General features: G+C 35.6%; 1 pseudogene; it reads right to left on the bottom strand.

Moving 5' to 3' along the window:
- Positions 1 to 281: 281 nt before the first annotated feature.
- LOC146002235 (uncharacterized) overlaps positions 282 to 15003 on the bottom strand; it is a 28022-nt pseudogene continuing 13300 nt past the window's right edge.

Genomic DNA, 15003 nt, shown 5'->3' with positions numbered 1-15003 from the left:
TTGGATCAATATGTCCCTAAAAATTGCTTCTGTGTATTCACCTGGTATCAGTACTAACTTCTTCAAAATCTCACACCTGATCGAAGAACCACTATTAAAACACAACAAGGCATCATATGCAGCTATATGTATCACTCTTGCACCAGCAAACGAAGTTTCTTTTGGCAGTGTTGCAACATTATGCTATTGAAACTTCCGTTCGGATTCAGTCTTCCCGTGAAGACATTTCTTGAGAAGCTGTTGTTCACCAAGTGCTCTAAACGTAGGGTTTATATGATTCATTACTGTTTCTGGTAAGGAATGTTTGTGTTCGTAATGCTCCCCTGTAATTCTGCTTCTGTTGTAGAATTCTCTCCTTTTGGACACAGCATATGTGTTGGTTTGTTGTCGGTTGATAATTTGTGAAAATAGTTTGCCCACACAGCCTTTCGCATTTCTTCAAGATCATGCAAGTTTTCTTTATGACTATCCCATAATATACCTGCAGGGAATCGCTTTCCTTTCCTGTAAGTCTACCCTTACTCCCAAGTGGTTTTCCATCTTCAAGTTTCAGTCCTCTGTTTTATTTGAGTACACGCCTTAGTCTGCCACCCACCCTCTTCTGCACATGACCAATACAATCTAGTTTTACTATTTCACACTCATCACCATATGGTTTGCTCTCAGCCATTCATTGAATGCACTGGAGTCACTAACACCAACATATTGTGTATATCGTACACCAAATTTCGTCTCTGAAAGGTTGAAAATCATCTTCACAGCCGCAAATTCCATACCTCTACTCGATCCACTGTAATTCTTCGAACTTGATGATAAATGATTTTCCTTCCATTCTGCATCTTCATTATCCAGTTTTGATTTAGTAAAACAAGCATGACAATATTTGAACATGCACTGCATATCTACAACCTTCCCTGTGCCTATGCTAATGACAGACGTTACACCATATAAGGAAGTGCGGCCTCTTTTCATCCATGTTCCATCTACACTTACACAAATATCAGTCCTACATTCCACATGGTATCAACAATCCCTGCTTGAACAAAGAAAAATGCCACTTTCGTAGAAACTATCCTGTAAGGAAAGAACGAATCAAAAGCTGAGCTCAGAGGGGAAATTAAACTTAACTATTTCTTTAAAAAATCTCGGATCTTCACACATATAAAGTAAAGTGTTCGTGCCTTAGATTTTTCATTCATTAATAAAATTTACAGGGTGTAACGAGGAAGTTATGCACTTCAAGAAAATACATATGTTGAAAAATCGAAATTTTGACCCCTCATCGGGTACATCCCCCCATAATTTAGCCTTTGACGAAGTGACAAATTAAATGTGTAAGATTATATAATTAGTTGCGTTTCCTGCCCCTGAGGTTAATACTTTGGCAAGGAAGAAAAGTGTTTTTCCTCGCAGCCCAGTCTGAGCACAAGTGTTTCAAATTTTCTCAAAGAAATTTAGTTGTAAATTTAGAAATATTTGTAATAAAATTTAATTACATATTATAAAAAACTTAATTTTAAGTAATGATGTATTTGGTGTGCAAGGGAATAAAAATAAACGAGAAATCTAATATTCAGTACTTTAATCCACAACAATTAACATTGTTGAAGCACAAGGTTCAATTATGTTATCGTAATTATGCGGTTCTACCTCTTAACCCTTCATTTTTTGACAGTTTTGTAGTTCCTATTGAAGACATGATCCATTCGTTAAAAATGCACATTCATGGATGTTCGTAAGATTTTTCACAGGAAGATGAATGTAGGTATTCTTACAAGAGTTGTTGCCTCAAAAAACACTTATTCAGTTTGAAGTTACCAATATGGAAATGATTTTAAGGTTCAAAATTATGGTCGCGAAAGGGGAAAAAAGGTTCTGAAAATGTTTTAGAAAATGTGCAAAGAAAAAAGTTGCTGATAGAATGCCTTTATTCAATGCTCTCTTTTGCTGCGCCTTCTGTATATAATGCGCGCGGACCGCATAGAGAGCTGTGGTTCTGCGGAATAGGTTTTGTTGAAGTTTCTGTTTTCTCTCGCGGGTTTTGCTACATTATCTTGGGAACTATTGGGGCTGCAATGATTATATTATACCATTTTCTAGCTCTCGTTCTGCTCTACAAAATTAGACTATAGGATGTTTTGTAGCTGCTCGAGAAGAGTGAAAATCATTTATTTTTCTGTCGATTTTTTTTAACAAAACATGAAAGAAAAGGAATTGAAATGGTGCTGAAGCACGAAGAGGGGGAGGGCTAAAAGGAGGTAAATGTGCTAATCTCACGAAATGGTGCAAGAAAGTGCAACAAAATGTGCTCATTTGACTTGATTTCATGTCCTAAAATACATAGGCGATTGGTATGAAGACAAATATATTTTTGAAAAGGTGCTGCATCTTAAAATCCCTTCCCTACTTATCATGTTCCTGTAATGGCCTTGAAATAACATAAAGTACTGTGATTTAAATGAAATATATAATTTCAGGTTGACATTCCTTTTTTCATGTGGATGCCCTCCCCCTCCCCCTTCCGGACATCCATTTGCCACAGCATACCGTCGTTTTCCCTTAATTTTATCGTTTTAAAAATTAAATTTTGAAAATTCGACTGCTCTTTACGTACAGTTGCTAGGATGGCACTTCTTAATTTGCCAAACAGCAGACTACATTAATCATCCTCTGTATGTTTCCTTGTTCGCTTTTCCCTTTTCGCTGCGCAGCTGTATTTTATCCTTTTGTTGGACAACAAAATAAACTCAGTTCTAAACCCCGTGACAGGTAAAGTTTGCATCATTGTTTCACACGTCGATACCCAAACATGCACGCAGTAAATAGTTCGCTGAGACGGGCTTTATTCCAAAACAACGGTCCACTTGCAACATATCAGTTATTTAATTCATAATGCACAGACAAAATAACGGATGCAATAACAGTTACGAATTCGATCGTAACTTACATTCGCCAACTGGGTAGTCAGGTATGTAAAAGGAACAGGGAAACCTAAGGGACAGTTCACACTGAAGCGTCAAGCGACACCTACCGCTTGAGGATTTCACCATTGAAGGTAGGTTTGTGCAGCCTGTCATGCCGAAATTTTTTCTTAAATTTGTGTATAATTGTGTGTGTATAAAACGCCTGTGCTTCGCATTAAGCAATTAATCTCATTTTCATTGGTTCAAATCCGGGAACTTTTCTAACGGTCTAACGGTGGAAGCGGCCCCGGCGCCCACCCAGCGTCGAATAACATGGGTACCTGGGGGAAATCCTGGGGGGTAAAGGCGGTCAGGGGCGTGATGTTGATCACATCACCCCCACTCACGACCGGATCAAGAAAGTGTGGGGCGTTACCCCCACACCCCCTATACGCCTTCATGGCGTGGTGCTATACACAGGGGAACACTTTACCTTTTTTTTTTTTACCTTTATCTCATTTTCATGATTTCACGGATTTTGACAGGCTTTAAAATATTTAAAATTACTGAAACCAAACTTTGTTTCTAAACAAAGCACTAGATAAGAATCGTGTTCAAATATTTGAATCAAAAATGGGTATTATGCACTATTCGTTTAATTATAGAATGGAATTATTATTATTATTATTATTATTATTATTATTATTATTTATGAAACGAGGTAATTTCACTACAACGTCAGAATTGAATGATAAGTTAACAAGAGATAATTATGGTAGAGAATGTTATCAGATATTATTAAAAACTTCTACTTTCATTAATAGTTTGATATTGAACACACCCATTTTTACAATTAAAATAAGGAACGTCGCGGAAATAAAGAGAAACAATAGTTAAGAAAATTCAATTGCTCTCAGGTACTAATACAAAATATACAAATTAAATTTTTATAAATTGTAGTAATGTTTGTATTGTGAAATTTTGTACACTTGTACATCAGAAAGAAAAATCATTGGCAAACCGTTGGAAATCAGAACAACCACAATGCCTGGACTCGCTTAGCTCATTAAGGGAGGCATGCGCATGCGCTGTCATTAACGCATGAAGACGTTGGCATCGACGCCAAAGACCCTGATTACTAACTACCCTGGGTTAAAATGCCGGACACTCGAAACACTGAGAAGTAAATAAAAAGGTTCAAAATCTTAATGTCATATTTTTGTAAAAACAAAACACGTTCTTCATTATTTCAGTTTACTTTGGGCGTTGACACACTACTTACATCTCCAGAGAAAACTACACTGTATATCAAGTGTTATGTGTGAATATTTGTTTATTACATTCTTAAAGTTTTCTTCGACACACTATAATCAAACATAATCTTAGTAGAACATACAAGCTGCAATAACAATAGCATTTAAATTTTGTAAGTGAATGTTTTTAGTTAATATGCCTCATATATCTAGGTGCTATATAGTTTCAGGTAAGAATTGTAATACTTATATCCTTTGTGAAGAAGATATAAAATCTATTAACGTATGTTTGCGATTTTCATACTCGTATTGTTTATACAGTATAATATTATTTGCAATGTATTTGGATTATCCCTTTTGCCCCCAAAATATGTGAGAAAATTAAAGAAATGATTTTCTTGCCACTTGGCGGTGATTAAGAAATATACGAATTAATGCTTAGTGCATATTAGGTTGCAGTTCTTTGAATTTTAGATATTGAGACACTAGCAAATTCAACCCTATACCAATTATAAAAGTGTTTGAAACACTTCTATATAAAACAAAGGCACGTGTTTGAAACGTTTTGTTTTAAACATGCCAATCCTGGATGTAATAATAACCATTATGTCACCACATAAAAGACGGAGGGTGTGATTTACTGGTCGTCATCTGCGTCCATGCAGACAAGGGGTACGCCCTTCGAAATTACTTTTGAGAAAAGGGTAGAATTGGCTTGTTTGCAAACTTTTGGTTTTGTTTGTGGCTCTAACACATGAAATCATAGTGCCTCCCCGATGGCGCAGTGGTAGCGTTGTCGCCTTGTAATCAAGGTTTCCCGGATTCGATCCCTGGTGGAGGCATATAGTGGTTCGGATCCCACTTTAAACTGCAGGTCCAGTCCCGATTAGCCTTACTGTGCATAAAATGGACTTAAAACAAAAAATCAATCAAACATGAAATCATGCCGAAAACAAATCAACAACTTAAAGTAAGTTTTCCATACCCAAACAGAAGAAGAAAATGATGAATCACAATGGGTATTTTCTAAATTTTCAATATACCGAATGAAAGTTGTTAGGTAACTTATATAGATGTTTGGTAAAGCGGAGAATTGTAAACTTGTCATTGATAATCATTCCCCTCATGATGATAAAGGAATAGAATTAATTAGTTTTTCACCATAGAATAATTTGATTATGATAATTATATTAAGATACATATAAATATAGTACTTGGTATTCCTCGGATGGTAGAACTCATTAATAAATTCATCATATTGTTCACACAGAACCCAAAATGATCATTTGACACGAATAGGCATAATTTGTTTGACTTCAAAAACACATTGAGGTGTACAAGTTGCTAATTTACACTTCTGGTTCTTGCAGTTGGTGTTTTTATTCGCAACACAAACAAAATCTATAAATTATATGGTGCAAGTCCACATAGTCATTAATCTAACTTTACTTTTATCAGTTTCTATTCCGTGTAATATGCTAAAAATGTGTCAGTTGAGACGATCAGACATCATCATTTCAAAAAAACAAAAATTACAGTTTTAACTATGTCAATTGATGAATCAAAAGTGAATTTCGAACTCTGTGTAATTGTCAAGAGAAGACAAACTAGTGTAATTGATATTTGTTCATGTAGACTGTGTAACGAATGTCAAAATATGAAAAGAGAAATTTCTTCAAATCAAACATTTCATTTATGCTAGAACATTCTTCGTCTCAGTAAGCGTCACTAAGCGTTTGTTAAATGTTTAATGAGTAATCTATAGTCCTACCTCGAAGCACATCATTCCATTTCGTTACACTCGCCTTTTAGGGACAACGACGTAGCTGCAGGTCTTTACATGGTGTGATGTGCTTGGAACAAGCTCCTAACGTGATCTTTTTTGCATATATCGCCTGTTTACGCTCCGCTAATTACCATACATATGAGCCACATTATTTATGTCTTGTCTTCATCAGAAAATCCTCTATGGTTAGTGGTCATCATTCATTCGCATATGGATGAATCGTCCATTACGACATTTGCCTCCAAACGGTCTTCACCATCAACTGACTAATGAAGGTGTTATATTTTTGTGAAAACATGTGTTAAATTCATTTCCTGCTTCTCCACGTTCAAAACAAACGTTTGTTAGTTGGATTAATAACTACTTTGACAGATATTCTTGCTTCTGTGGCTACAATTTATTCTTCCTTCGTTTTGGGGCACAAACGCTTAAGCTTTTCGTCGTAAGCTTTCTGGACGAGTCGGTTCTCGTCCTCTGCAATTTAAGTAAATTAGAAACTACTAATTTCATCGAAATTAATAATCCGAAACCACTTTTCATGTAAGCTACTTCAAAACATTTGTATCCCCCATTCTAAAATACTGTACACCCATCTGGAACATGACTGCGGCTGCCCATTCTCATACATCTAAGATCGACAGTGTTCTTAGCTTTTTCCTCTCCATTGTTCGAAATAGAGTGTCCTGAAACATCTACCCAAGAGAGATCTACTTCAAAACTTACACATTAATAGCTACTCCAGAATCTCGTAGATACGTTGCAGATATGAAATTACCACATAAGATCATTAATGGAAACCTAAGATGCAGCATCCCACTTCACGAACTCTCCCTCAGAGTGCCCAGACGTAAAACACGGAGCAAGGAAACTTTCCACACTGCAACTCCCAGGCTCTCACTTATACAATGTTCATTATTCCATAGGCTACCGAATCAGTTCAACATTATCTCAAACCAAGTAGATATATTCAGTTCATATTCGTCTTTTATCACCAACTTAGAAGTATATAAGTGTATAAGTAATGTTGTGAAACTGATCTCTGTTTATCTTGGAACCATTTTTGTTTAATTTTATCTTGTTAATTTTTTATCTTATTTTAGAACTAGTTATTGTTTTTACTATTGTTCCTTTACGGTTTAAAATGGCTTCTTCTACACTGGAATTTCAATAAAATAAAAAATATTCTAGAGATGATTAAGATATAAAATTTGTTGGGTCTACCAAATAACGTCAATATAAATTCTGATTGAGAGAAAACAATCATATATTCTCAATATGTAGGGGAAAGTCGTACAGTATCGGACACCCTAAGTTATTAGCAATAGTTAGAAAATGAGTAGGTGGAATGTAATTGGAAAACAAGAAAATGGTACTTCAAAATATTATTTATCAAGAACAGTGAGTCTTTGCTGAAAAATGGAAAGGAAAAAAAAAATAGTGATATTTGAAGAAAAACAAAAATCGTCGTTCAGTATCGGTAAGCAATGTGTTAGCTTATAGATGAGTCGAAAACATAAAGTACACAATGCCGACAACCATTCAGTTTAGCATGTTCTTGCAATGTTCACAAATAACGTACAAGACACTTTCCTCATGTGCACATTGGTCATACGCCCAAGCATTACACGAGAGACATTGCGTCCATTCTACAGGGTGGCTCAAAAAGTCACTTAACACCCTCGGTACAAGGCCACTGCAGGGCACAACTTGGAATTGGTGATGACCATCAACATCAGAATTTTAAATGGGAAGGAGGTGATATGATATATCAAATCAGGCTAGAATTTCACGAGAAATGCAATGGTGAAGGTTTTTTCGACGTATCTTTAACTAGTAAAATGTTATTACTGAATTCTTGTACCAATTTGCTCCCTTTCGAGGTCTTAGAAAAATGCCTTAAAATTTGTTTAACGCATCGGTAATGCATCGACATCAAAGTGATGTCTAGGGAGAGAAGTTCGCATGCCATTGCACACGATTTTAATCGGATACATCCACGAAGAGCTGCGCATTATGAATGGTTGTCGTGAACAATTTACAGTCTGACGCTTCCATTGAATTAAAAGACCTTCACAGTGACAAGGCAAATGTTTATGTTCATAAGGAAGTTCATAAACAGAATATGCGACCCTTGTCATCTGATAAAATAACTTTGGACAGAAACTGCTTCACAACGTTCCCATAGTGTTCTGGTGTTCTTCCCTATTGAAAAAAAAAACTCTGTAAAAAGTACCTTCTTCCATAAGCAAGGATGAAAAAACCTATTTATTTAACAAATGAAAGTAGCCCTAAGCATTTAAGGTTCCGTTGATGGAAAATTGACTAACCAATCGTGTTCCACACAGCACGACACACCATTAACTTACCAGCACTAACCATTCAGCTTTGATCTGTCGAAAATGGGTTATCAGATAAAAGCATAAAATATTCTGTTTATGAACTTCCTTATGAACATAAACATTAGCCTTGTCACTGTGAAGGACTTTTCATTTAATGGAAGCGTCACATTGTAAATTGTTCGCGACAACCATCCGATTAAAATCGTGTGCAATGGCATGCGAACGTCTCTCCCTAGACGTCACTTTGATCTTGATGCATTACCGATGCGCTAAACAAATTTTAAGGCATTTTTCTAAGACCTCGAAAAGGAGCAAATTGGTACAAGAATTCAGTCATAACTTTTTACTGGTTAAAGATACGTCGAAAAAACCTTCACCATTGCATTTCTCGTGAAATTCTAGCCTGATTTGATGTATCATATCACCTCCTTCCCATTTAAAATTCTGAAGTTGAATTCAAGATGGCGGACATCAAGATGGCTGCCGACCGCGCGGGTGGCGTCAATGTGGTTCCGTCGCTTGCCCCAGAGATATTCGGAACAGAGTATAGAAATGTAAAAATGGCAATATTATCCGCCTGTTTATAGCCAATTACTATACACCTCTACAAATTTTTTATGAAGCTCAATACTATATGTAAAAGTGACGTCAATTAATACATCAAATAACTGTGAATTTAGCTGCCAGATGATGATAAAAATTAAACGCAATAATACAAACATATGTAAGACCAGATAATAAGACACGAATGGACTGTTGTAATTCTTGTACAGTCACAGACACTACTGAGTTGTAACGAACCCGTTGATCGCATGGTATCATCGCAACCCAGTTTCTCACGTGTCAACTAATTCATTATTTTCTTTCTCTTTTGTAAGTGATTTGTTCATGCAGTCATTCTCTGTTAAGAACTGTTGCAACATGTAGCTACGGACAGCTTGCAGTTACATGCGGTTTGTGAGAGAAAAATAATATAAAATAAAAGAACAGCGAATTCCTAGCTGCAGTGTGTCTGTATGTTACGTTATTCCCGCTTGGAGTAACTTGTCACACCAGTATTATGCACCTACGATGCAAAATCGGATTGTTGGTGCAAGACATGAGTTTTGTTGCTGCAGACATAGAACAATAGTGGAGTTCATTCGCATTTAGAGATCATGTATTCTTCCGTACTAAGGCAACATTTATTACTCTTGTATGTTCACATTCGTATCATGATGATGATTTGAAAACTCAGTTTAAAAATAATAATGCTGATGAGGTTGTAATTAATTCCTTCATTTCAAAAGATATACATTTTTAGACAACAATTCTAAAGTTACAGAATTTCTTATAAGATGTGAAAGAATTTAATGTAATGAATGAGTAATTTTTATAAATCAAACAATTTATAGTAATTGAATTATCTAGATATTGCTTCTTATTGATGAAATTGTTAAAGTTACACATATTATACAATGAAAATTAAATGTTTGATTTTCCTAATACAAGTAATATGGCGGGTGCAGAGAATGATAGAAGGACGTAAGGCACAAAAATTATTAGGGTAATAGTTAAGATGAATTATCGTCAAAGTATATCGTTTTGGACTGTGTTTTAAGTATGTGTAATATTGGACTGTGCTTAAGTAAGTGTAGTGTTATGTATTTGCTTGTACGTGTGTAAGGGCAAAGATATGTATGTGAGAGTGTGAGTGTGTGTGCCCGTATCTATAGGTTAGATTACCTTTCTTATATGTAATTTTTCTTTGTATTTTTTTTTATTTCTCTGTAATTTTTATATTTTTTTCTTTCTTTTTTTAAATTTTTTAATTATTTCATATTCAATTTTTTTTGTAAACATGGTGAAGTGGAAGAAAAGGCTCCACAGCCTTAACTTCGCCATGTAAAGAAGACGAAATAAATAAATAAATAAATAAAATGATATTTCTAAGTGTAACGGGGGAGCAATACAAATTTTTTAGAAATCATTGCACAACAATTACTAGGCAGGCAAAAGTTAATTACTGCAGAGATATGGTGAACCAGACCACTAGCAATAACAACTGCAAATGGAAGGTTATCAATGATAACGGGTAGAGAATGAAAAACTACAATGAATCATTTACTAGCCGACAGTGTCCTCCTAACGAGCCCGTCCGACATAGCTCATTATTTAAATATTCATTTTTCTAATATCTGCAAAGCATCGGCGCACGTTAATCCTCGTAATTCGGACATAAATATTCTAAGAAAAGATCCCAATTCAGTTGCTGTCCAACAAATTGAAGAGTTCACATTAAAATATGTTACGGTCGATGAAGTTTTGGCAATTCTTAATAAATTAAACGTAGAAAAGGCTGGAGGTTCGGATGGCATTCCCAACAGCGTTCTGGTGGTGTTGGCCCCACTCATAGCGGAGCCCCTCGCCGACATAATAAACACGTCCTTCAAACGTGGCCAATTTCTAACGAGCTGGAAGCACTCCATAATAACTCCAATTCACAAATCTTGATCTCCTACCCTAGTGTGTAACTTTCCTAGAAGTCAACAATCTGATGTCTGATCGACAGTATGAATTCAGGAAGGATGTATCCACCGAATTATTATTAATTAGTTTAATTAATGAATGGCGCGAGACGTTGGACAAAAAAAAGGAGTTCCCTAGTTGGATTAATTTCCCTGGACGTATGCAAAGCATTCGATACCGTTGATCACAATTTGATAATAGGAAAATTAAAGAACAGATTTGGTTTCAATATCAAAACAATTCTCTGGATGGAAAGTTTTCTCGCTAATAGAAAAATCTCAACGAAAGTAGGATGTTCACTTTCCACCTAGCAGTCAGTGTCTGCAGGGAATTCCACAAGGCTCTATACTTGGCCCAAAATAATTCAACCTATTTATTGACGATATCACACTAATAAATTCAGATTTATCGATTACTCTGTACGCGGATGACTGCCTTCTCGTTCATGTTACAGAAACATACCAGGATGTAAAGGAGAAAATGGAAAACTCATTCCCCACAGCAATAACGTGGTACAACATCAACAACCTGAAGCTCAACGTTGCAAAGACGAAGGCCATGGTGCTTCACACCGGTAAGAGTATCTTCGAGCAATCATTTAAAGTATCTCGGAATCATTATCGACCCCCAGCTAAATTTTAACCTCCAAATAAATAACTATATCCGTAAAATGTATCACCATATTTACATATTTCGAAATTTTCGTAAATATCTCAATATAAATCTTAGTAGACATTTCTACCTTTCCTTTATCCGTCCCGTGTTCAAATATGGTGCTAGTCTTATTTTTGGCGGTAACTTAACTCATCTGAAGAAACTTAAAACAATCCAATACAATTGTTTAAGAACCATTCACATGCACCTCCAACACAATAATTCTCAACAATTGCGCAAGATTTACAACATACCCACAGTCACTTCGAGAATACATTACATCTACCTGAATAAGGTATTCCATAGTATTCATAACAAATCATCTCCATTGCATCATAGGCTTAAGCTCCGCTCTGTACCCGAAACACCAGATCGTCCTTACATACAGACCTAGTAATCCCCAAACCTAACAAAAGCAGATTTGGTCAGAAGTCTTTCTCGTACCTAGCAGCGGTAACCTGGATCACTCCCGACGAAGTCAAACTCAGTACCAGCAAAGCGCAGTTCTGTCGTCTTCTAGGTTCACATGCCTATAAATTTTAACTCCAGTAATATTATTTTCAGTGCTTACTCTCCCCTCCCCACCATTCCCACCACACACATATATTTTAAAATTTTCATCCTTGTACTTCGAACAGTAATTCCATACACACTCATATCCAAACCCACACACCTTTACACTCCTTTCTTCTAAATGTGTATAGCTCTCAAACTTTCTTTATTTCATTGCTGCTATAGAACACTTTATATACTAATGTAAATTCATCACATTTTCCTTAGATTCAGCTTTTGTATATATTTGTTTTACTACATAGGGCATCAAGTCATTATTTGTATTAATATTGTTCAAAATGAAATGTTGTATGGCTTAATTGTAACCCTATTGAGATAATTAATAATAAGTTATCGAAAAACTTACTAATCACTTTGATACGATTTATCAAACCTTTTTTGTTTATTTTCTTTGTAGTATGTTACATACCTTTGAGAATTTTCAGGAATTTACCTTTCGCTCCACGTGTCGTTAGCAAAAGACTCTATCGCGCTCAGACGCCAGGGGTCCCGGGTTCGTATCCCGTCCTGGACATGGATGTTTGTGAGTGTCCATTTACAATTTAATCATGTCATCACTCATCCCCATCTTCGCAAATTAGCCAAAATTGGCACAAAAAGCGAAGTAACATATAGCATCAATCAATGAAAAGACTCTAGTAATCACAAATTGTGGTAAACAAAACTGTTTTACCTTAATAAAAGTTTCATTCTTCAGTAACAGCAATTTATAAACTTGAAGCCACACATTGAAGTTAATCTCAACATTTTTATACTACACTCGTCACAAAAAGTTTGGAATATTGTATTAGGCATTAGGTGACAGGAATGCAACAACACATGGTATCTGTCTGTCTCCTGGACATTCTTGTGTTGTTGTTTTTTACCTGCATATGCCACCGTGTCTATCACCTGTTGTCTAATACAGGGTCATCGAGAATGATTGCCGGGATTTTAAACTGTTATTATAAAAGAAGTATTGAATGAATATACACGTGTGGCGTCTTAAAATATTCAGAAAAGTTTAAAGTTTCGTGTGACCTTTAAAACGGCGCATACAACTGTAACTCTGGACACGATTCAGAAGACGTGTCAGGAGATTGAATACCGTCTAGACATCACCAGAGCTACAAATGGCGCCCATATCGAAGTGTACTAATGTAAGTCTAAAACTTTAAACTTTTCTGAGCATTTTAAGACGCCACACGTGTATATCCATTAAATACTTCTTTTATAAGAAGAGTTTAAAATCCCAGCAATCATTCTGGATGACCCTGTATAACAATATTCCAAACTTTTGTGAGGACTGTACTATTATTCTCTTGTTGCTATGGTAAATCTCCCAGTTTTTTAAATTATGTAATCAGTTTGGCACATGAAAGTTAGTCAATTCGTCTATCTGATACTAGTTGCTTGTGACATTTTAATTTGACAAATTAAAAGAAAAGAACAAAGACAACATTCCAAATAAATAACAAAGAATTATAGTGTGATGCCAAGGACATTACAAGTAGGAAACATTTCAGTGGAGTATATGTTATGTTCATTACAAATAGGAGAGTTGTGGGTTTGAAATGAAGGATGATGAAACAGATGAACACTATTTCCCATGATTGCCCAAAGCCCAAAACCGTCTAAAACAAGGTTCTGGGTTTGTAAAGTAACGTGTTCGGTCAGCCTCGACACTCAAAGCAATTTGTAAAACAATATGATTCCTGTATTAATATTTTTATATGGTATTTTCTGTATTTTGTTGTTATGTTTCTCATCGTTACTAATTTGGTGTGAAAGCTGCAAATTTTGTATCCTATGTTTGTGAAATAAATATAATTTTTTAAAAAGGTGTCGATTATATAAAAATACACCAATGCTGAGATTGTGAGTGAAAACAAATGCCGACCATGTGATAGAGACACATTTACATATTACCAAGTATTTACGTCACTCCGTACAGGTACAGACTCAAAAAAAGTATTAGTAACAAACTTGGTAATTTTATTGTTTGACACGTCCTTTCCCATTGCACAAATATTTATTGTTATTAATTATCTTTTCTCTTGTGCAAATGTTTATTGTTTTTGTAATATTAATTACTGTAATTTACCTATCACTGATAATGTCAGGATAGTGACTAACCTGTATATAATTATCTTGTTAAGAGCTGTTGCCATGGGAATTAGGAGTGTCTTTTGTCTTGACTTAGGAGTTCGGGCTCGGTTTTTTTAAATAGAGTGATCAAGTTGAATTGTAAGAAGTTTAATTTGTTTGAGTGACATGGATTATATGTGAGAAATATAAGTATTTAGTTTGCAAAGAAGTAAAATAGACTTCCTTTTTCTTAGTGCAAACTTAACTTTGATTTTTATTTGGTTTGAACAACGAAGAGAGATATTACCTCATACCCTGAGAGGCATCACGTGTATGCTTTCGAGTCTTTCATGTGAACTTATTATTTGTTCTTTTAGTTAAATCATGTTCTTTTGACTAAAGAACGTTTCATGTTTTAATTCCATGAATTAAACAGTACACGGTACGAACTTTTGCGAACTAATGTGCAGAACACTTATCTGCATGTATCACCCCCCTGCTCCTTCTCAACTAATGTTAAATGGTATGTGGTTGGATGTGATGTAAATCTTGGTCCAATCAAGTCACATGATCGTAAAGAATTGCAGGGCCAGCTCAGAAATGTTGATTAAAAGAGGATTTATAGAGACATGAAAAAAGGACGTGAAGTTTAAACAAATCAAAAGGGACAAGGATATTGAAGAATCCGTTAATGACAAGAGACCACTTAGCAACCCTTCGATAATAGCTTGCTGGCTGTCTCGCCGAAAAGCCTCAGAATGTCGTGCATAATCCGATGCGCCCGTTAAAACATGGCAACGTAATTGCCGTATCTACATCCAACAAAAATTCTCCATTATTCCCAACTCGAAGGGTTATCTGACGGAGCTAATGCCTTGTGTGCATCACTTCTTAGCTTATATGCCTGTTCTTATTACGTC

The sequence above is a fragment of the Lepisma saccharinum genome, chromosome 18 (assembly GCF_977018435.1).
Source record: "Lepisma saccharinum chromosome 18, izLepSacc3.1, whole genome shotgun sequence".
NCBI classification, from domain to species: domain Eukaryota; kingdom Metazoa; phylum Arthropoda; class Insecta; order Zygentoma; family Lepismatidae; genus Lepisma; species Lepisma saccharinum.
This window is presented reverse-complemented; position numbering and strand designations above follow the sequence as displayed.